This window comes from Myotis yumanensis, unplaced genomic scaffold (genome assembly GCF_028538775.1).
Source record: "Myotis yumanensis isolate MYYU_CA2020_CCGP unplaced genomic scaffold, mMyoYum1.0.hap1 SCAF_14, whole genome shotgun sequence".
In the NCBI taxonomy this organism is placed as follows: Eukaryota; Metazoa; Chordata; class Mammalia; order Chiroptera; family Vespertilionidae; genus Myotis; species Myotis yumanensis.
This window is the reverse complement of record NW_027223765.1, coordinates 46,564,757-46,587,693: the sequence shown is the minus strand read 5'-3', so window position 1 is coordinate 46,587,693 and position 22,937 is coordinate 46,564,757. Positions and strand designations below refer to the sequence as shown.

At 41.1% G+C, this 22,937-nt stretch overlaps 1 protein-coding gene across 6 annotated transcripts in view; it reads left to right on the top strand.

Moving 5' to 3' along the window:
- Positions 1 to 22,937, top strand: part of FHIT (fragile histidine triad diadenosine triphosphatase) — a 1,340,207-nt gene that overhangs the window by 786,145 nt on the left and 531,125 nt on the right. The gene's annotated exons all lie outside the window — the stretch shown is intronic.

Here is a 22,937-nt window from a genome sequence, read left to right as displayed (position 1 = left end):
TCATCCATTCATTTCTTGAACAAACATTTGTCAGCCTTTAGGTGTGGTTAAAGAATAAGGGTATTATTATAGAACTTTGTATTTTGAATGCAAGTGTATAAATAAACACAGGTTTTCATGGGGTAGATTCTGTCTTTGCAGGATTATTCATTTTGTTAACTTATTATGGCTTTCTTTTACATATGAAAGGATAGGCATATTTGGGGTAAATAACACAAAAGTGAATACAAAAATAGTAATCTGAAAACAGGATTGAATGTTTTAAATTTTGCTTCAAACAAGAGAATTATCTCGGGGCTATAGAAAAAAATTTTCTTCCTAAGACATACTCTTTTTTTATACCTACAGCTGTTTGCATCCACAATAGACGTTGATGTGGAAGTGTTACAGTTTTGTTCTTGTAAATTGCATAAGTAATTGCCCCCCCAGCACTTGCTAAGTTGATGCTTCCTTTTCTAATGGCTGTAATGTATTTGTAAACATGTTTCTTAACTTACTTGAAAACATGTTGGTTCCATCTCATTTATTTGCAGACAACTTACTGTCTGTTGAATCTCCAGCTTCGGTTTTTCTAATGACTCCTTTGAAATATTATTTTAATGAACCTATGAAACACATCATTGTATTCTTTATATTGTGGTTGGACTGCTAATGAGACTCATCCATTAACTAAATGGCTTTGCAGGCAATACAAATGTAATAAATAAAGTGAGTCTGCTCTTCCTTTCTGCTGATGGGCACACACATGCTGGGAAGGCAATGTTTCATGACCAAAAAGTTCAGTCGGTAGGCGGATGGGGAATCTTTGCATTAAAAAAAAAGAGAAGAATATCATGAAAGCATATATGCAGCTCCAACTACTTTTTTAGAAATCAGATCATTAGGTAATGTATTTTGGGTGCAGACATTCTATTTCAAGATGTTATGCCTTATAGATGAAATCACGTACCCGTGTGATCAATAGAAGGAAAAAATGCTTCTCTGTAAATAGAGGAGAAAAACAAACCTATTTAAATATTTTTTTAAAGAAAGCAACACCTGTAGAATGGATTGCATAAAAAAACTACAGTCAGGCCCTGGCCGTTTGCTCAGTGGTTAGAGCGTTGGCCTGTGGACTGAAGGTACCGGGTTCAATTCCTGGTCAAGGTCACATACCTTGGTTGCATGTTCCATCCCGGCCTTGGTCCAGAGAGTGCGGGAGGCAGTCAATCGATGTGTCTCTCTCAGGTCGATGTTTCTCTTTCTCCCCTTCTCCCTTCCTTCAACTCTCTCTAAAAATCAATGGGAAAAAAAAATATCCTCGGGTGAGGATTAAGAAAAACAAAAACTACAGTCCAGGTCCTTTCCAATTTGATCTCAGTACAGGCTTTGATCTTCTGCCTCATCCCAAGGAGATGCAGGTGTCAAACACGATCTTGCACGCTTGTGGTCGTGCAACTTCCAACTCAACCTTGGAATCCCAAGTGTTTTCATTATTTGCAGGGAAAAGTTACAAGCGTTTACTCTTCAATGTTCAGTTGGCAAGAGCTGTTGTTGTTATTATTTTCACATTTGTAATTAAATAGTTCTGTAGGCTTATGCCTGTTCTGATCAGTAAAAACAAGAGAGCATTGCCAACTGGTTCTTTTCTACTAGTGCTAGTCGCGGAGCCTGGCCCAGCTGGCAGAATTTCTAGTTCTGCACAGCTGTGGAGGATACCCACCTCTAAGAATAAAACTATTACTGGATGAATTATTTTCTGGGGCCTCTCAAAGGAGTCACTGTGGGTTTGGACACAGACCTTGGCAGAAAATAGGCATTTCTTCTCTAGCCAGGCCTTTGTGATGCTTTAAACCCATTGCTCAAGGGGTTGATTTGGTGGAAGTGAAATATGAAAGAAAGGAAGAGGTAAGATCAAACTGTGCATAGCAACCAAACTGAAAAACTGTCTTCAGTTTTGGAAATTATTTTTCTATCAAGAAATTACTCGCCCTAACTGGTTTGGCTCAATGGGTAGAGTGTCGGCTTGTGGACTGAAAGGTCCCAGGTTCGATTCCAGTCAAGGGCATGTACCTTGGTTGCGGGCACATCCCCAGTAGGGGGTGTGCAGGAGGCAGCTAATCAATGTTTCTCTCTCATTGATGTTTCTAACTCTCTATCTCTCTCCCTTCCTCTCTGTAAAAAATCAATAAAAAATATTTAAAAAAAAAAAAAAAAAAAAAAGAAATTACTGGTGCAGCCCTAGCCAGTGTGCTCAGTTGGTTGAGCATCATCCTATGCACCAAAAGGTTGCCAGTTCCATTCCAGTCAGAGCTCATGCCCAGGTTGAGGATTCAGTTCCTTGTCGGGGTGTGTACTGAGGCAGCCGATCAATATTTCTCTCTCATATTGATGTTTCTCTCTCTGTCTCTCTTCCCATCTCCCCAAAATAAATCAAAATGTATTGAAAAATGGAAATTACTAGTGCAACTTCAGTTAATGTTACCTTAAAAAATTTCGGGAGCAAATGATTTAAGATGTGTGAAGTATGTGAGGAAAGGGTTAGGCTATTCTTGATCTTAAATAAAACACAGTATTTTCTAAAATACAATCTCAAGCAATTTACACTGTTCATACAGGGGAAATGTCCTAATAACATTATCTTAAATATTGTCTGGGGTTTGCTTTAAAATAATTTCTTGAGTGGTGATGGAGGTATAAATGATTAATTTAACCATTCTCTACATATTTGAAATTTTTTATGATCCTAACGATAAATCTTGAAATGGAGATTTTTTTCATGCTTTGGTTAATAAAATCCTTTCAGCTGAATGGTGGACTGTGTTTGCAATCAGTTTCCACCAAAGCACGTTAGAATAAGGTTTTAATGTGTGTGTGTGTGTGTGTGTTTTAATGAGGAAAATATCTTGAAAGATACCTATGAATCTAGCATGATTTTTACTAACTTCCCTGAAACCACCACAAAAATCACCATTTTTGTTGTTGTTGTTGTTGTTAACAAGGTTGGAGAAATCTCTAAAATCAAGCCTTTGCTATTTCTGTAGTTTCTCCTCACTTTTCTTCCTTTTAATTCTTGTCTTTTATTGCCTCAAGAAGTAGGATAAGTTGAAATAATATTGAGGTTGCAAACCCCATTTCCAAAGAGCCAGAGTCCCGGAATCTGTTCTCTGTTATGAGGCCATAGGTGGCTCTTCTCAGTCTGTTTCTGGCATGACATGAGCATCTTCAGTTAGAATATAGAGAAAATAGATTGCAAAGTACAAATATTCCCAACCATTAGCCGCTTAATGTTTACCTTCTTAATTGCTATTCCTATTATCTGTGTCTACATCGCTGTCTACCTGCCTAAGGTTTTGTTCCCCAAACACCTATGACGAACAGTAAGACTGTAAGTGCGGCCCAGTGAATGGGACGTGTTAGCAGTTTCCAATAACATGTCTCCAGTTGCACTTCACCGAGGACCCTTTTGAAATGATGATTAATCGCTTTTTAAAGGAATAATTCTGGAGATACCCTACGCTACTCTGCAGTCATCTAAAGGTGGCAACTTGTCTGCTTCATTGAGGCCAGCTTCCCCGGCATAACTGTAGTTGGAGAGTTTGAAAGCAAAGTGCAAATTGCTGTCCTTAAAATTGGAGCTGTCACATTAAATTATGTCACATTGATGACAGGTCATAAGAGAACGTGATACATGATTTTATAAGCACTAGTCACCAAAAGTGTGCTCATTGAAATTCTAGTTGTCCACCATTGTTAGGACAGAAGTTATTTTCTGTCAAAAATTAACAGAATCCAGGGCTTGTTAAGGGGACATTAAAACAGAAAGGCAAAGTTTTCCTATTGTGCACAGTTCCATCTAAGTGGATTAAAATGTGGATGGGGAAGAAAGGGAGTCTCCTATAGATGGTGATACCATTCTCACTCATTTAAATTATAGCCCAGACCAGCATAACAAAGGAAAATATCATTAATCAGGCTACAGAGGATATTATGACAAGTACTGGGAAATTGGGGGTGGTATTAATAGCATATCTCAGGGAGTATGGAGAGGTGACATTTAGAAGAACAATGCCCATGCTTTCTTCACTGTCTCTCCATATCCCTGCTCCAGGGGAAATCTGATCAAACAGTAGAATGGATATCTTGAGTTACAGCTATGAAGCTATGCCTCTTCCTTTTTATCGGACCTGCCTGCCTCTAGTTCTACTTTAGACTGCTAGAGAGTGTGTCCATTTTAATCAACCTTGTGATTAGAAAAGTCCCAGCCCCAACCCTCTGCCCCACCCCTCCCCTATACTTACAGACTTGCAAGCATCTTTCAGTATCTCAACAGATGGAAAGTAAAATTCTCCTCTTGAAAAATTAGTGTTGGTGTACTAAGAAGCTAACACCCAACAAATTAGGCTGTTATTCTGTAGTTTTTTTCCAGTATATTAAGTGACATTTTGAAAGATTTTATAGAAGCTATTATTTATGAAAACTATTACCATTTTCTACAACTTAATTTCTATTTCAAATATCCATTGCATCAAGGGGTGGGAGGAACTATGTTAGGGATGCTCTCCCTTTCTTCCCTGGGTTGTATTCATGCTCTGGGGTTGGGGCAGGGGCCCATCTGGTCTCCATGGTCACCTGTGCACTCTGCCGTCGCAGTATGTTGCTGTCCTCTCTGTGCAGTTTGTGGCATCAACTTGGACCCACCAGTTGCTGTTGTCTGCAGAGCACCTTGGTCAGAGGTTTCTGCTCTTTCCATGTCACTTACTGGGCACAGGGCTCCTTCTCTTGCTTTCCTTCCATGTTGGAGCTCCTAGAATGTTGGGTGGGGGTGTTAAAAGGGCCAAAGGCAAAATCAAGTCCTTCTCACAGGTTCTCCCTTGAGGAAGGAGAGGAGGGTCTCCTTGCTCCTCTTGGGTCCCTGAAGCCAGCCGGGGCTTCAGCCATCTCCCAGGCATGGCCCAGGTGGAGGGAGAGAATGCATTTTGTTTTCCGTTCTCTGTATTCTTTTTCCTACTTCCGGCCCAAGTTGTCCGAATGGAGAGAGTGATTTTTAGGGTTTGGGAAGAAAGCAGTTAGTAATTTTGCTTTTTACTCCTGGTAACCCAACTCATTTCCTCAAATCCTAGATATTGATACGCAAAAGCCAACGAGACCTTCCGTTTTTCCTTAGCTTTCAGCTTTGCCACATTCCTCCCCTGAGGACCTGAACATCCGGCCGTCCTGCTGCCTGAGGAAGGAGGAGGACACATGAGAACAGAGGTCCCAGTGGCAGCTGATATTGGAAATAAGCTGCTGTCCCCTCTCTGTTTTTATCTAGAGAACACCAGTCTCACCTTCATATGAGAAGGCAATCTAACGAAGTCCGAGCTTAGGAGCCGGAGTCCACCAATGTGGACTAGAATTTAGGCTCTACTGTGGATTCACTCTGGCTGAGAATGTAACTTTTCTGCACCACAATCAGCTGTAACATGGGGGTGATGATGATTCCCTTGGAAAGGTGGAGTGAAGGATCTTCTATGACAGAATTTGCTGTAACAACCAACAAATGTGAACTTATTTACAATTTTCTATCCAATCTATTTAACTTCTTCATTGCTAATCATTCTCTATAATTCTCAACTCTCAATGCCCTCAGACAATATTTTTAATTCCTTTGAGTTTTGGTTAAATCTTTGGCTCCTCATTCAAAGCCAAAATCTGATCAGTCTCAAAGACCTCTTACTGTCCCATGTTAATTTTAAGTGTTTGTGTTTAATTTGAGGGAACTGGGCAACTCAGTGTTTTATAGTATTATATAAATTATCTTGCTATTTATTAGAAGAAAGTGATACTTAAATCTATTTAAAGACAAAAAAGGCTTCATCATAATGTGAATGTATTCAATCCCACAGAACTGTCTACTTAAAAATAGTTAAAATGGAAAATTTGGTGTTACATATATTTTACTACAATAATTTAAAAAAAAATCAGCATTCAGGGCCCAAACATAAAATATTCATAAAGTGAGAATCCCAGGCCTTCTGGTATATCTGCCAGATTAGGAGGGCAGGTGATGCTTCAGCACCTTTCACATCACTAAGCCATTCACCCGGCTCCTCCACTCTGCACTCTGCACTCACCTTTGCTCATGCAGTTGTCCCTTTGATGCCTGGTTCCTGCGCCCATGCTGTGGACAGGGCACAGACCCAGGTGCCGCGAGCATTTCCTTGGCAGCTCGACATGCCTTTGCCTGCCTCTCGCTGAAATACCCATGCAGGCATCTCCTCAGAGATGAGCACATGGCATTTACTACCTCAATCTATGGAAAAGATGTCTTGAGAAAAAGGTAGCAGCAGGAAATAGGGGTGGGGGTGGGGGTGGGGTGGAGCCGGTAGGGGAGAATAAATATATGGTTTGTTACTTTCAAGACAGGGATCCTAACAGAGATTAGGATATTTTATACCATCATTTGTGATAGCAAGTGTTTTTCCCATTCTCGGTTGCCTTAGCTTCCATGTGGCCTGATTCTCAGGCTTCTGGAGAATTCTCACATCTGTTGGTTTAAAATCCAGTGCTTAATTGAACAGATTGTAACTTTGCCATTTAAAAAATACCACTTTTTAAAATTCTTTAAATGAAATGATAATAAATTAAGCATATTACCACCCCCCAAAAAGGCTCAATATGGGTTTGCCAGTTTGAACCAAAGTGCCCTATAGACAAAATAGCAAAACTCCATGGTGGAATAAAGCAAACATGCCCTCTCAGCGATAGAGCAGTTATCCTGCAGTCTATCTTCTTGCATACGCTGACATTTTGCTTAAAATATTATCATTTCTTTTGTAGACATTTCACCTTTTTATAGATAATTAACTATTTGATTTTACTATGTGCCTCAGCTTATGTCTCTCAAGAGCAGCTAACAGAATCTATTGTGCCTGCAGGGTACGTATGGATTGCAGTGACTGTCAGGGCACAAGAACAAGGACCGGAGGCCATGTGCCACATATTAGCTAGTACTGCTATAGAAACACAACATACGTTTATTGATTATGGAAAGAGTCCCCAGGAAAGAAAGCCCAATTATTTTGTTCGTACCTTTATATTCATGTAAATATTCAACTTCAGTTGTGTGTCTTCTCACTTGGAAGTTACTTTGTTGAGTTTTTAGTAAAGATTTAAAACCACTTAAAAGGATTAGATTAGAATATAGCGATTATATAACTGTTTCTGTAATAAGATCTCTCTTGGCTTCCCTGAGAATGCAGGAACAACTGAGTGCAGAGAACAAAAGTTAAGATAAATTATACACCCCCCAAAAAATCTTGAGACAGAAGAACCCATGCCAGGGAACAAATTGACATGTTTGCATTTAAAATCAAACAGAGGTGTCAAAACCCATCTGTGTAGTCAGAACTTCTAGTGAGTGATTGGCAACTTTCAGAATCTCCTCTTTTGGAAAAAAGAGTAATCCTAAACTTTTTTTTTTAAAGTTTAGTGAAACATTGAGAATGAACATGAGTAACAGATGTGGGAACATGGCCCACTGTGTTGTCTATGGCTATGGATAATGTGCACACAGGGGCTGGGGACAAAGGAGTTTGGGTCAGTTTCTTTGGCGCTTCTGTACCCAAGCACATGGTAGTCAATTTCAGTCACTGGTGTTTTGATTCCCAGCTGTTATGAAGTAGGGATTCCACTGTTGTCATGTTGGCTACAAATATTTCTTTCCAGCAGATGGGGTGCTTCTTTCTGAGGGGGCATGAAATTCAAGAGGGAAAATGAGGGTCAGTAAGGAGCGTGGGTAAACTACTGGACTAGATCCCTCTGACATGCACTGGAGGCGCTGAGAGTTGACTGTCAACAGGAAGGCCATGTGTGCTGAGCCACGGTGAGTGTGGAATGCTAAGAAATTACTGCTGTCTGCTAAGTTAATTTTCTTAGCCTTCGTGGGTATATTAGGTGAGAATTGGAAGAATGTTACTATCAGACATTCTCCTTCGTTTTAGGATAAGAAATATAGTATGTTGGCTCAAAATATATCACTCTTAAGAAAAGCTGAAGAGATTTGGGGTAGCTAGGTTCTTTTTGGATCCTGAGGTTCAAATCCAGAACAACAACAAAAGAAAAGTTGGTATCTAAAAAAATATTTAGCACTCGCCAGTGTTGCTCAGTTGGTTGAAGTGTCATCCCATACACCGAAAGATGTTAGGTTCAATTCCCAGTCAGGGCACATACCCAGGTTTCGGGTTCAATCCCTGGTAAGGGTGCATACAGGAGGCAACTGATCAATGTTTCTCTCTCTCTCTCTCTCTTTCCTCTCTCTAAAATCAATAAAAAACAAATCCTTGGGTGAGGAAAAAAAGAGTAAATTAAAAAAAATATTTGAGGATCAAAGAGCAAACATCACTCATTTTATATATACACATATGCATGTGCACATACATATTTGCTTATGCATATAATATAGTAATATATATGTGGAACAGAAATATATAAATGTATATATTTGTACATACATGACAGAACTAGCACATGTGGAGATTGACAAGTGGTATGTGCCAGGGACAACGGGAACAGAGCAATGGTCCATAATCCCTTTCTAAGGGATGGGCCAGATGACGTCTTCTGTTCTTCTGTTGGTCACCTCCTTCACCTCTCGAGTGAAGCCCAGAAAGGAGGCATTATTATCTCTCCTTCAGAGTTGAGGAAGCTGAGGTCCCACAGCTGTTGACTAATGGGCCCAGGTCTGAGGCAGGCCCTTGGGACTCCCAAAGACACATGCTCTTTTCGCTCCCCTGCTCCTCTCTCCTTCAGAGGGAAGACCAACTTTGCAGTTGGTGCTGTGTGTGCCAGTTGATAATGCACATGCTCTGATACATAAACACACTGCTCCGTGCCCGTGATAGTGCCACCACTATGTGCCATGGTTTTCTGCACCCATAAGCTGTCCAGATACATCACATCATGCAGAACAGCAAGTGCCCTATCTTTCTTGAGCATCACCCAACCAACCTAGCAACTGGAAACCTTTACCGTCTTTCCTGAACTCATTTTGGAAGACAGAGTGTGATGAAGGATTTTTCTGTCAGTTCCAGGTACAGGAAACGGTCTGGTATATAGTTTGGATATTAAACAATTGGAATTTTTGAATATTTGTATGATTTTTAGAGGCAGTGAGATAGAGTTTTTGTAGTGAAGTCTGTTGTGGAAAATCAAGTCCTGTGGTCTGTCATATGCAGCTGCAATGCTGGCGCGACCCCCAGGAGCAGCGATGGATGGGAGAGCTGCAGCCTGAAAGTGGACTGTGGTGGGAAGAGGACTGTGGTGGGAAGAGGACTGTGGTGGGAGGTGTACTGTGGTGGGAAGAGGACTGTGGTGGGAAGAGGACTGTGGTGGGAGGTGGACTGTGGTGGGAAGTGGACTGTGGTGGGAAGAGGACTGTGGTGGGAAGAGGACTGTGGTGGGAGGTGGACTGTGGTGGGAAGTGGACTGTGGTGGGAAGAGGACTGTGGTGGGAAGAGGACTGTGGTGGGAAGAGGACTGTGGTGGGAAGTGGACTGTGGTGGGAGGTGGACTGTGGTGGGAGGTGGACTGTGGTGGGAAGTGGACTGTGGTGGGAAGTGGACTGTGGCCAAACATATTTACATGTGTTTGTGGAAGCTTCTCTACAGAACTCGATCCATCTTGCCTCTTGCTGCCTCTGGGGTGTGGCTCTTTTTCAAGATCTCAACACAAATGGGGAAAAATAACTTTGTTTTGGAATATTTTTAATAAATGGCAGCGTGGATGTGTGGTTTTTCTGGACAGTAATGTGTGATTACCCGTTTTGAAGGACACTTCAGGGTCCTTACGGAGAGTGCGCGGAGTTGGACTGCACCCGATGACCAGGATGCAAACTGTTTTCTTCATGGCAACTTCGGACATTCAGTCCCTGATTCACTCTCCATGTCCCGATGCTCCTCTATCTCCGGACGAGGAAATCCTGAGTAATCCCGCATCCTAGTCTCCCAGATGGCTTTCAGCGTGTCTGTTTCATTTCAGTGCTCTTTCAGTATCCGAACCCAGGTTTTTTGCCATAGTTTTGTAGCATTGCCATTAGAGTCTACTTATATGTGTTGAGTATGATAAAATGTGCTATGCATTTTTAAAATTTATAATTAGCAGCAGAGGAATAATCATTGCATTTGTTAAGCCTTCCTTTAGTCAGAAATTGTGAGCACGAGAATGATTCAGGCATTATGTCCGTTAGGTTTGCAGACGAGGCATCTGAGGCACTGTGCATGCTCACAGAACGAGAAAGTAGTGAAGCAAGAAAAAAACAGTGTTTTGGCTCCTGGAAGCAGACTTTTAATCATTATTTGACTATTTTAATTCTCTGGTATTGCTTCATCTCTTCCTAGTGGGTAAGAAGAAATAGAAAATGTGTATATCCTGATTTTTCCTACCCGTTGTTAAGAAGTATTTATTCTTTATAGCACCATCATTTATCCCGCTGGGGAGAGAACAATGTCGGTATTGTGAACTTAGCCCGAGAAGAAATGCTGGCAAGCCTCGCTTCCTCCTGTAAAAAAGCAAAACCATAATTCATCTGTGGCTGCGTTTGGCGTGAGTTTCAGTCTGTGTGTGGCCATGGCAAATATCAAACCAGTGTATATAAATGAAGTGCTGTCCACTTACTTCCCTTTCTGTCTCCATCTCTGAGCATAACTCACGAGCTCCCCGCGCGAACAATGGGAAGTTCCCTGTGTTTGGTCTGACATGACATCACTGCGGTGATGTGATTTCGCTCCTTTGTATTGCAGTCACATGCTTTTCTCTACCCCGCTCGCTCATCTCTTTTTAAACATTTCCTGGAAAGCTAACTTCCTGCACGGTATCATCTTACCCGGCTGTCCCGCAGGGCCTTCTGCAGTGATAACGTTCTGTGTGCAGTAGCCACTGGCCGCGTGCGGTTATTGAGACTCAGGAACTGAATTTCTAATTTTAGTTAATATAAATTTAAATAGCGGCATGTGGTCCTTGGCTTCCATTTTGGACAGCTCAGAATGAATTAGGTTTGACAGGTGGAGTGGTTCTTGACCGCAAAATATGATAAATGGGATCTTGAAATGTGTGAAAGAATTTCAAGCTATTGTCAAGTGTCACGGAGCAAAGACTGTGTCCTGTGACAGTCGACTCTCTGCCATTTTCTTCATAGTCCTCCAAGGAACAGCCATATTCTAATCTCCTTTGTAACCAAGGAAGAGCTGTCATGGTGCTCACCTGTCTGGTTTGCCTTCGGTCACTTTCGTACAGGCCTTGAGTAACCCACATGCTTCTGAGCCGCCCAGGGTGAGCCCTTTGTATTTGCCACATTGAGAGAGAAATGGCCAAGAAGTCGGCCAGGAGGCAGCCGACTTGCTTCCCACGTTCAGAGTACACAGGAGGCACAGCTTGCTGCTGGTGTGAAGCATGCGGAGAGAGCGCATGGAGAATTGTCTTTCTTTCCTGATTGAATACTAGTCCTTGGTGGCTATGGAAAAAGCCTCTTGCTTGTACAGGAAAACAGCTGTCGTTATCTGAAAAATAATCGTTATGATAGAAAGCACACAGTTTTCATGTTTTCTGTCGGATCTGTCAGAATATGTTCTATATTAAAATGTGTGCATTTCATCTGAAAAAATTGGTAACAGCATATTTTTAAAAGTTCCTATCTTGAAATAGGAGCATATCATCTTTTTTTTTACCCACTACTGCCCAATAGAAATAAAATGGTAGTCACATGTGATTTAAAATTTTATTCAGCAGCCGAAACCGGTTTGGCTCAGTGGATAGAGCGTCGGCCTGCGGACTGAAAGGTCCCAGGTTTGATTCCAGTCAAGGGCATGTACCTGGGTTGCGGCCACATCCCCAGTGGGAGATGTGCAGGAGGCAGCTGATCGATGTTTCTCTCCCATCAATGTTTCTAACTATCTCTCTCCCTTCCTCTCTGTAAAAAATCAATAGAATATATAAAATATTTTTTTTATTCAGCAGCCACATTAAAAAAGTAAAAAGAAATAGGTAAAATTAATTTTAAATAGTTTATTCAACCCATATATCTAAAATGTTTAAATATGTAATCAGTATAAAAATTAATGGGGTATTTTGTGTTCTTTTTATTTATGATGAGTCTTTGAAATCTAGTGAGTATTTACACCTGCAGTACATGACATGGACTAGCCCTATCTCATGCTCAATGATGGCATGTGGCTAGTGGCTTCCCTCAGGGGCATACATACGGATCATGTTTGCCCAGAACCTGTGCCTGGCGTATGCAGGGAACGACGTTCCGACCTGTGAGAGTAATTTGCAAAAAGGTAAACGAGGAATTAGCAAATCTCAGGCGGAGAGGATCAGTTCACCTGCATTGCCTGCCATCAACCCAGTGATCAGGAAGGAGACAACGAAAGGAAACAATTTGTACAAACATGCTTATTAAATTCCACTAGACACTTTTGGTGTGTCAGCTTTTTCTTGTTCAAATCATGACAACTTCTGACAACATTTTTAATTCTAAGTTTGTGGAAGTTTTGTCATTTTTTTCTCTATTTCAATACACAAATCATAACATAAACAATTTTCTTATGAACTACTTTTTTTTAAGAATCAGAAATGATCTTGTGGCTATAACTTAATATTTTATTATTATTGAACAAAATATTTCTGTCCCAATTAATTTCAACTAGTACTTTAAATGGTCTTCTTTATGCAAACTTATTATTTTACAATTCTAAAAATCAAATCCAAATTTTAAAAAAATGCATATTTTGTGTGAGTTTGTTGTCTAGCGCTATTTTCAATTGCTATTAGAAGAGGCATTTCAAAAAAATTATGTTCCTGACATACTGTTACTTGAACGGAAAGGAAAGTAACTTTACTCACAGGCTATATCTATGTTACCACAAACAATTAATTGGCTTAATTATTTTTTTTAAGTAGGACACTTGAGATATGGAAGTTTAGCTAAAACTCACTGGCTGTTTTGAAATTGTATTGTATAAACATACTTATATAGAGTTTTTGGATTCTATTGCATTATAAGATGTTTGAGTCTTGAATTTGTTACTTTTAAAATCTCTCTGAGCTTTATTTTCCTTGAGTGTAAATAATACAACCTGGCCAAGATGGAATCCAATAACTATTGTCAGACGGCGGATGGATGCTGTGGTGTCCCCAAGTATACACTGTGGGAGGCATTCAGGCTTAGCTCTGAGTGTCTGTATAATTGCTACAAAGTATAAACAGAAAATATGTAGGATAGCAGATATTATATATAAGAGTGAATATATTTAGGAAGTAAATAACACTATAGGAATTAAGCATATATATTACATATATTTCTTATATATTTTTTATTTTTCTATAACTTGGAAAATTTTTATAACAAGTAAAGAAGTTTTTAATAGTTTGTGGTTTGAAATAAAGACATTAAAGTTCGAATATGCCTTCAGGGCACAATATCCTAGGTGTTTCCACATAATTCTTTCTCTGATGTGAGGTTTGCAGTGTGAACCAAACGTGTTTACCTCTCACGCCCCATTAGTAGCAGGTATTTGTGTCTTCTTTAGGAACTAGCTGAATGGTTTCCCATCTCAAATGTTACCTTTGTTTCCACCTTGACTCATAGGAGATCAAGAGTACAATTAAATTGATTTTAAATCACATTTAGCATCGTGTATTGATTAGATCCAAGTGCTCTGAAGCAAATGTCACATTATTCAGCTCCAAAAAGCATCTGAATCGGATAACAGAAGCAATGCGAGCTTTCATTTCTGTTAAGTAATTCAGCCGATGTTAGAAGTCAGGAGAGTGAGGTACATGTGGCCAGTAAATGGCTCTTAAACCTTGTTATTGAAATGCAGCCTTCAATCCGGTTTATTAGCTTGTTCTTTATTCTCATTTATATTTTATTACGTTGGAATATAGTCATAGGATCCTGGAAATGGAGTTTTCTTTACATAAAATGTTCCTCAAGTTTGTCAAGTCTTTCGTTAAGTGACGTCCAGGTGCAGACACAATGCCGGCCAGGCCGGGCTTTGCCATGAGGGCGCGGCTGTGGCAGCAGCTCTGTCTTTAACTTTCTTCCTGTCCTTGTTTCTGGAGAGCAAACCCCTGCTTGTGTTCCAGGGGGAGGCATTTGAGGGTGAAGGAAAGAAGTTGGGTGTAATAAGCCTTTGACAGCAGGTCCTTGAATACCATCATTTGGTTATAATGTTGATGAGGAAAATCGCTTCCTGGCTGGGCCAGTCTGTGCAAGTTTGCAGGTTCTCACCGTATCTGCGAGGGTTTTCTGCAACAGAGGCCATAGTGTATGTAACATACAGGCGCTAGACCTTCCTTAGAACTTGAAGCCCATTGGAACCTCTAACGGTGCAAAAGTATGTGGAGGGAGGAGAGAGGGTGAAGAAGCTGTAGTTAGAGGTTCCCTGTGCTCAGGTGGCAGATCAATCACACAGCCAGACGGAGAGCCAAGCTTCACTGAAAATGCAAAATCAATCCAGCCAAACCCATGTTGCCTGCGGTGGGCGGTTACAGTATAATGTGGTATCAACAAAGGAGTGAACAGGATGGGCATGGGGATCCACTCCTGGATACAATGGGAGACAAGTCAGGACGGCCTCTGAGTGATGCTGGGCAAGTACTAGCTAACTGGAAGGGCTTTCCTGGCAGAATGAACAGACAGTATGTGCAAAGGCCTGAAGGTAAGAGCACTTAGTGAAATCCAGTGTGGCCGGAGCACTTTAGGTGAGGAGGGGAGCAGCAATAGGTGAGTTGGGAGATAAGCAAGACTTGGATCATGCAGGGCCTTTAAACCCATGGTAAGGGATTCACAGGGTACTGGTGGCAGTAGGAAGACTTGGGCAGCTGGAATAAGGAGAGGTTGGGGTCATGCCTGTAAAATACAGCTTCGTTAGGTCTGGCACCTTTCCGAGAACTATGGGATGTGAGCAGGACTGGGGCTGAGATTCCGCTTTGACATACTCACCACTTTGACTTTCTGTTTCTAAAGCACTAGGGACTGTGATGCTCCTTCAGCTACTACCCATAGATAGTGTATGCTGGCATTAGGTGGCACGATGGAACAGGTGTAAATAAGGTTCTGCAATCCAGCTCAGCTGACAACAAAACTGAAATTGATACGTTTGCAATCTATTGCTTCTCTAAAGAACACAGCAGCGTACAACCTTGTACATACACCTCTTAGGCACTTGTCCAATTATTTCCTTAGGATAAATTCCTAGAAATAAGGCTTGGTGTTTTCAGGCTTTTGATATATATGTCCCCAAAACAATTTAGACGCCTGCAATCATGGTAGATGAACCAGGTGCTGGGCTTACAGCGATGCTGAAAGCACAGGTATAGAAAGTGTGCAGTGAGCAGTCATGCCCAGACAGGCACGCGCCTCATTTTTCTCTTTGGACTTCGTACCTCTGGCTCCCTTCCCTGGTTTGCAGTAAGACTTGATTGGATGAGTACGGAAGACTGACAGGGTGTTTGTCTACAATGACAAGCACTTGACTGTAGCAGCAAATGATGAGCCGCCCTAGGGAGACATCACCACCAACTTGAGAGAGATCCACGGAGGGTTTATGATCTGATGGAATCCTGATGGAGCATCGCAGTCTTGACCCTCGGGAACCAATTGTCTGGAATACTTGCTCTGTCAGTCTGAGCGATGGGCTTAGAATCCCTCCGAAACGTGGAGCCTCAGTGTAAAACACAGAGTGAATGTTCAAGAAGATCTAAAGATTGGAAATGTTTTATCGCCACATGCCACAGCCATGTTTACTAAATATATTGATAAGATCATTGCAGCCTCCATCCAGTATGTGCACTTACCACATTCAACTATCAATTATTATTTGAAATTACAAGGCAATGGATTTTTTATTCTGATCATACCAAAAATTAACAAATGGTTTGCCTTTCCCTTTGGGCCCTTGTTTACAGTAGAAATGTTTATTTATCACATATGATGCAAAAAATGTAAGGATCTATCAAAATGTAAACACATATAATATATTACCAGCAGTTGCAAAGTGTGTGTCTAACTTTTGAGTTTCTTCTATGTGTGGAGGGGTGGGGATGTCAGAGGAGAGAGGGAGGGCAGGCAGCCAGAGCTGGCCAGCTTCGCTCTTATAGCCCCACTTTGCTTGAATGCCCCCAAGGAGAGGCAGCAATGCAGGTGGTATAGTGGGATAGCCTTAAGGGTCTGTACTTTCCGTTGCTAGTTACCCACCAAACTCCCTCCCCAAGTTCTAACTCATTTACATAAATCAGGTTGTTCCTCAGTTAAAAAGAACCAAGCGGTGCCTGCCCTGAGCACCTGGGCGAGGGTTGTTCTGTAGGTTAAAGTAGAGCTCGATTATGATCAATAGAGGCGGTGCCTGGTGATCCCTACTCTCTGTTTGCTTTTCTGTTTGCACGTGAAGATGGTCATGTTAAAACCCTCTGTGATGGTGTGGACCGACCACAGTGGCCTCTGGGTGAGGAACAAGGTATTTATGCACCACAGGAGGCTGCTCTTGGCTCTTTTTAAAGCTAATGGCTAGAGCTCTCAGCTAGAGAACAGTAGTCACAAAAGCTTCATTAAATGTTAAAATGGTTAGCTAAACTAAAAAAAAAAGTAGGAAAACTCTTGTGTAAGTAAGTGCGGGAAACATCAATATTGCTCTATTCTTCTCATTTGAAAAGAGCAACTATTTGTCATGGTCCTCGTCCTTGGGCTGGCAGTTACCTAATTACATGCATATGAAATTCAAAAGGCTTTACTAAGGGACAGTAATTTTCCTTGGTTGTTTTTAAAGTTGCTGGAACCAGAGAATTACGCTGAGCAGATAATGGATGGGTTCCTCCATTGCACGTTGAGGTCCTGAATTGACTAATCATGCCATGGTCATTCATCAATGTGTTGCCTTATAATTTAAAATTAAAGACACCATTTTCATTTATTGCTGACTCTAGGGATACTGTTGCTTCCAGTTTTTGAAGTTTGTACCCTGAGTGGGAAAGCTGCCCGTAGAAAAGAGTGATATATAAATCAAGACCAAGTTTCGGCCTGGGATCGGTTATTGTAGATTTATGAGGAACATCCTGATCCTTGGTCTTCTTTGTAATCTCTGTACAAAGTATGGAATTTGAGATTTTCCTATTTGTTTTGATCATAATTGATCAATGTGTTGTTTGCTCTGCCGCTATCACCCACGGCCCTGCCTCTGCCCCCTCAGCCTTACTCTGTGTTCCTGGGGACTGCACTGCCCAGGCTCCCTGAGAGATCGAATCAGGAGTTGACTGGTATGCCTGTTAGGCAGGATATCAGAGGCCTGGGGCAGAGGCAGCTGGGCTCCTTCCTGCTCCTTCCCAGATGCAGCACTGCAGTTGGCAGCTGGCGATGGCTACCCTCCTGGTTGCACTTCCTCCTTGCTCTAGTCCTCACGGGCCTGGTGTCACCGTGGCTCCCCTCACTCTAGGTCGCCTAGAGATGCCATGGCTTGTGCTGTTGCTACTCAGAGTCCCCACCTCCCTGTTGGATCTGTTCCCTGCCTGCCCTTCTGGTCATATCTGTTTGATAGAGTTTCTTTGTTTGAAACACCTGGGTTGGATTCTGTTTCCTCTGGGAATCAAGTTCAGTAGTGACAGGTCATTCAGAACATGCATTGGGTTTCAGACGTGGGTTTCAGACGTGCACTTAAACATGCATATCATTGGGCTTTAACTGTTGGGAGAATCTGTCACTAAGTCTGGAGTGCGTTCCCAGACCGATGGCTCCAATATGTTGAGTTCTGGCCACCGAAGAAGTTAATGTACACCATGTCCTTGATACTTCCCCACACGTCTCTGTGAATGTCCTCACGGAGCAGGCGCAAATAGGATGTTCTCATCCAAAGTGAAATGCAGATTAATTGGTGACAGGTAGCTGGTTCTCCTTTAGCACAGACCATCCTCAGTCATTCAGAAGGGACTGCAGGTTTTACTCACCTGCTCTGCTCTTAATAGCACTTAATACACGTTACCTTAAAGCACTAGTTGTATTTTGCAAGAATTTGCTTTGATCCACGTGGTAAACAGGAGAGCTAGCCGGTTTGGGGATATCACATCCATTTATTCACTTACTCACTTACATATTTAGTTAGCATTTACCATATGTAAGGTTGGCACATTGCAGCCCTGGGCCAAATCTGGCCCTCTGGCTGTTTTTGTAAATAAAGATTTATTGAGACAAGACCTTTCCCATTCATTTACATATCGTCTGTGGCTGTTCTTGCCCTACAATGGCAGTTAAGTAGTTTCAATAGTATGTCTTTCAAGCCTGAAATATTTACCAGCTGTTACTTAACTGGAACAGTGACAGAGCCCTGGACTAGATCCCAGGAATATATTGTAAATAAAGTGGGCATCGTCCATCACCCACTGCTGGGTAAAGCCCTCTCTTGTGGGGAATACAGAAAGCAATAAAGAGATGAGGTTATAATAGATATTGTGTTAGAGGGTAAGTTCAGGGGAGAAAGTAGAGCCAGGAAGGTGGATGGACAGGTTGTGCATGAAGGTTCTGTGAAGTCTCTGGATGCCTGGGAAGACCTCAGTGATAAAGGAAAACCTGAGCCTCATTTTCCTGACATCTGTTTTCAACATTTTCCACTTCTTTATCTTCTCATTTATAAAATTAACATTGCCAGATTCTGTCCAATTTAAATCCGGAAAGTAGAGTGTTATTTTTCAATTATTGGGGTCCTTCGGTAAGAGAGAGCTGGTGGGAATCATGGATAGTCCTCGGGCCTTGGGCAATTCTTCCTCCAGGAAGCAGTTTTTACATTTCTCTTCTTCAGCAAAAAGGAAGGGTGGGTCACGCACAGGCATGTCTTACTCCAGCTCCCTCCCTTGGTTTGTGGATGGTCACTGCTACTGGTGGCTCTTGGCACAGTCAGAGAGTTCTGGGGAGGTAGACGGTGCATCTCTTTCATGTACTGTATAGCAGTTACCAAGTACTGTGAGATGGGGGTACACAAGGTGAGGCTTTGTAAGATTTAGGACATTGGAGAAGTTGTGGTTAGCTGATAGTCAAATTCTTATCCATTTTAAGTGATGTGAAGTGCCCACACGAGACATATTTGTATACTATTGCCCTTTGATTTCAAGAACAATTGTATAGTCCAAAATGTAACTACATTCAATAAAAGAGTATCATAACATGGTTATCCTATAAAGCTAATCTGCCTGGGAACCTTGCTCTGATAAATGCCCTCCTTATAGGGAAAGGGACACTGAGTCAGTTTTATTCTGAAGTGGCCTTGTACTTTTACTCTGTATTATTAATTCTCTTTTTGGTTTAGTTTATTACATTTGACATTTCTTCTAGTGTTGGAATTTTAGCTACATAACTATTGTTATTATTTTTTTCACCAAATCCTTCTATATAAAAAATTTAAAAATTGTTTTTAGCAATAGAATAAATTTAGAGAGATAAGCTTATTTTTAAAAACCCTCTCTCAAGGCATTTCTGTATGCTAGATTATTACTCTGTAGCTTTCAATAATTAGATTTCTAAAAAACAAATTTAAAACAAAATACTTTCACTAGAGGAAAAATGTATTTAGAACACTTCAGGTCTTAGTTTTGCTTACAAATGTGTAAGGAATCTATTTTAAATATATAAACTATGTCTGATGCTTATATACTGCATATTATTTAATTTATCACAGGTTCTAGTGGCAGCCTAAACTCAATATGAGGCTGCAGGGGTTTAATAATAATAATTTCATTTGGAAGCATCTTGCCTTCTAAAAACCCTCTGGCCACTTAACAGAATGCAATAAAATGTAATTATAAAATGAAATATGTAGCATTCCTTCACATTTCCACACTTTCAGCATGTGGTTGTCTTTCTTTAATCATCTAAAAAAAGACATAGATGAATAATATGGAAAAACTCCAGTTTGCTGTTTCACTCTCTGTTTATAAAGTTCTGACATGTTCTTTCACAAATATGAAGAATGAGAATCAGAGGGACATATTAACACATATTAATAGTGGAAATCATCTGGTCACCTTTACTGGCCCTTTGGAGTGAATTCATAAGTACCTACAATGCTCATGTTTGTCAAATGCATGTTACTGATGCCTTGTATTTCTGAGAAAACAAAAAAGGAAAACCTTCTTTTAATCCCTTGAAGGTACCAGTACAGTAACCATGTCAATTTTTTAAAAAAAGGAGTGCACCAAGACTTCACCAGCCAAGGAAAATAAGAAAAATGTTAAAAGGGATTATCTTAAAGGAAGAAAAAAATTAAGACGGCAAATAATGAATAATCCTCAATTAACCAGATCAAGGCTTGAAGTGGGTTCCTTTGGCGCTTCTGCCACTTGTTTGCCACTCTGAGCAGGGCTCTTGGGAAGAGGAGAGAGTCAGAGATTCCCCTCCTTCGTCCCCTTCAGCCAGAGGACCTGGGTTGTCAACGCCACTGCTCTGGGCTGGCACCTGGCAAGCTTGGGAACATTTCCCCTTTCGCTTCTTCCAGCTTTCTCAGTAGCCAAGGGACATTTTACCATCTTCGTAACACTGGCTAATATCTTTTAACAGAACCTGCACAGGCCCCAGGCTCAGAGCCTCGGGCAGGGATCCCTTCTAACCAGTTTAATATCCATTTTGTTTCAAGGTTAACAGGGTTAACTGTCTCTCTGGTAAATGATATGGGTTTTCTAGTTATGAGAGAGATAGAACATTTCCATTTAAATCAAAGCGATTTAAAGACAAATTGAGCAGAGGTAAAGAAATTAGACATCAAATGATAGTACAGTAGGCACAAGATGTGACCAAAACAGTGAACAAGACTCCAGTTAGGGAACTGCTCCAGGTGGGCTCAGCCTTAGGAGTCTCAGACCTCGAGGTCCTGAGCTTTGCTGCCAGCCTGCAGAGTGACCTGGGACAAGCCACGTGACCTCTCTGTGCTTCATTGTCTGTACCTTTGGGGACGCTGGCGTATGGAGGTCTTTCTAACAAAACAACACGTGGAGATGTTTTGCCCTCAGGTACTACTAAAATTGCTTGGTAGAAATCTTTAGCTCCAAAATTCTCATTTTCTCTTTAGTATCCGTGTGATTGACAAGTGAAAATAATTGGAACATCGCTGCTGGCTGTAAGTAAGAAGGCTGGAGGCAGGCCAGGGGTGGGGTGCTAGAAGTCACCTCATGCGTCTGGAATTGTGGGAGCTGAATTCCAATTTGCACCCTTGTTTGCTAGCTGAGCAACCTTAGAACAGTCTGTGCACCTCTGGCCTCTCTGGGCCTTAGACTTCTTGCCAGTGAAACAGAAGGACCAGGAAATAGAGTGTCTGAGTTGCCTCTAAGGTCAAGAGGTTGATGCTTTTTTGTGCCTATTGGCTCAAACCTTCATGGGCTATAATAACCAGTCATTTCCTGTCACCCTTGTCAAGTTAATGTGATGTCATGTATGGTAACATGTGTAAAAGCACCTTAAATTTTTTAGGCATGTCATCTATTTTTAGTATTTATGCCACCATTGTGATGTAATGTTACTACAACACAGAAATTTCAATCCTAATTACTCTAGGACAGTGGTTCTCAACCTTCTGGCCCTTTAAATACAGTTCCTCATGTTGTGACCCAACCATAAAATTATTTTCGTTGCTACTTCATAACTGTAATGTTGCTACTGTTATGAGTCATAATGTAAATATCTGATATGCAGGATGGTCTTAGGCGACCCCTGTGAAAGGGTCGTTCGACCGCCAAAGGGGTCGGGACCCACAGGTTGAGAACCGCTGCTCTAGGATCTCTTGAAATAGGATAGGATTAGGGACCTTTCTGCCCCCTAGGAGGAGGCATCCTAAATACCTGGAGATGTGTAAGGAAACAAGACACTGGGCCCAGAGTATTTCTGTGGGCTGTGCCCAGACAGGTATGGTTTGAAAAAAATTCCATGGGAATTTCTGATGTGGAATTGGTGTTGAGAAGCACTCACAGAGACTTTTCATATATCGGAAATCTTTGATTCCAGCAATTTCCTTGTAGGCTTTGGATTTCTTTTGTCCCTTCTGCAAACTTGGGCAAGTTATTTAATCTCTCAATGCTGATTCCTCTCTCCAACGTGGGGATAGTGACACTTCTCTTTCAAGTTTCTGTAAGAATTAAAGGAGATATTGGCTGTTGTGTCTTTGTAAGGTGTGTTCCACGTAGCAAATGCTGTAGCAGCTATTGTTCTCGGCTGGGGAAGCCCTGAGCCCACAGAAGGAAGAGCACCAAGCAGGTTCTGGGTATCCCTGACCACAGAGATAATGTTTAAAGACCTTCCAAAATTTCCTCCTAATTCTCGCTGAAATTTGTCTCCCTGCCTTCATTCTGGCCATATCATTAGATTTAGTGTAGAACTGGACATGTTTTATTTAAAAAATTAGTTAAATGGATGATCATTATGATTTGGACTTTAATTGAGTCCTGGGGGCAATATTTGCTGATAAAGAAATATTAGGTAATTTTAAAGAATTATCAGGAGGATTAAAATATTAATGTTTCTCTATTTCAAATTTGTATCTCCCTAATTATAATTATCTATCTTTTCCTTTCTATTACTTACAATTTAAAATTTATAGCACAAGTTTTATAGAAATGTGTGTGTGTGTTTTAATTTGATTGAATGTTTTTAAGTCGGGAAGTTGATCATTTTTTTAAATAAAGATTTATGTGAATGTCTGAAATTGATACCAGCAGGATAACTGCCACCTAATTTAAATGTAGCTTTCAGAATATACAGCCTTTCTCCTAGGACAGTGACTGGACAAGGCTTAGCACTTGAATGTAAGTCAGATGAAAGGCATTGTTTTTCCTGTGCACCTGTTAACATGCTACTTTATTGAAGACTATTTATGATGTGATTAAAATTCTAGACACAAATTTTTATCTCCAGTTAGTCATTTTTGTCACTTGTTATTGCTTCGTTCAAG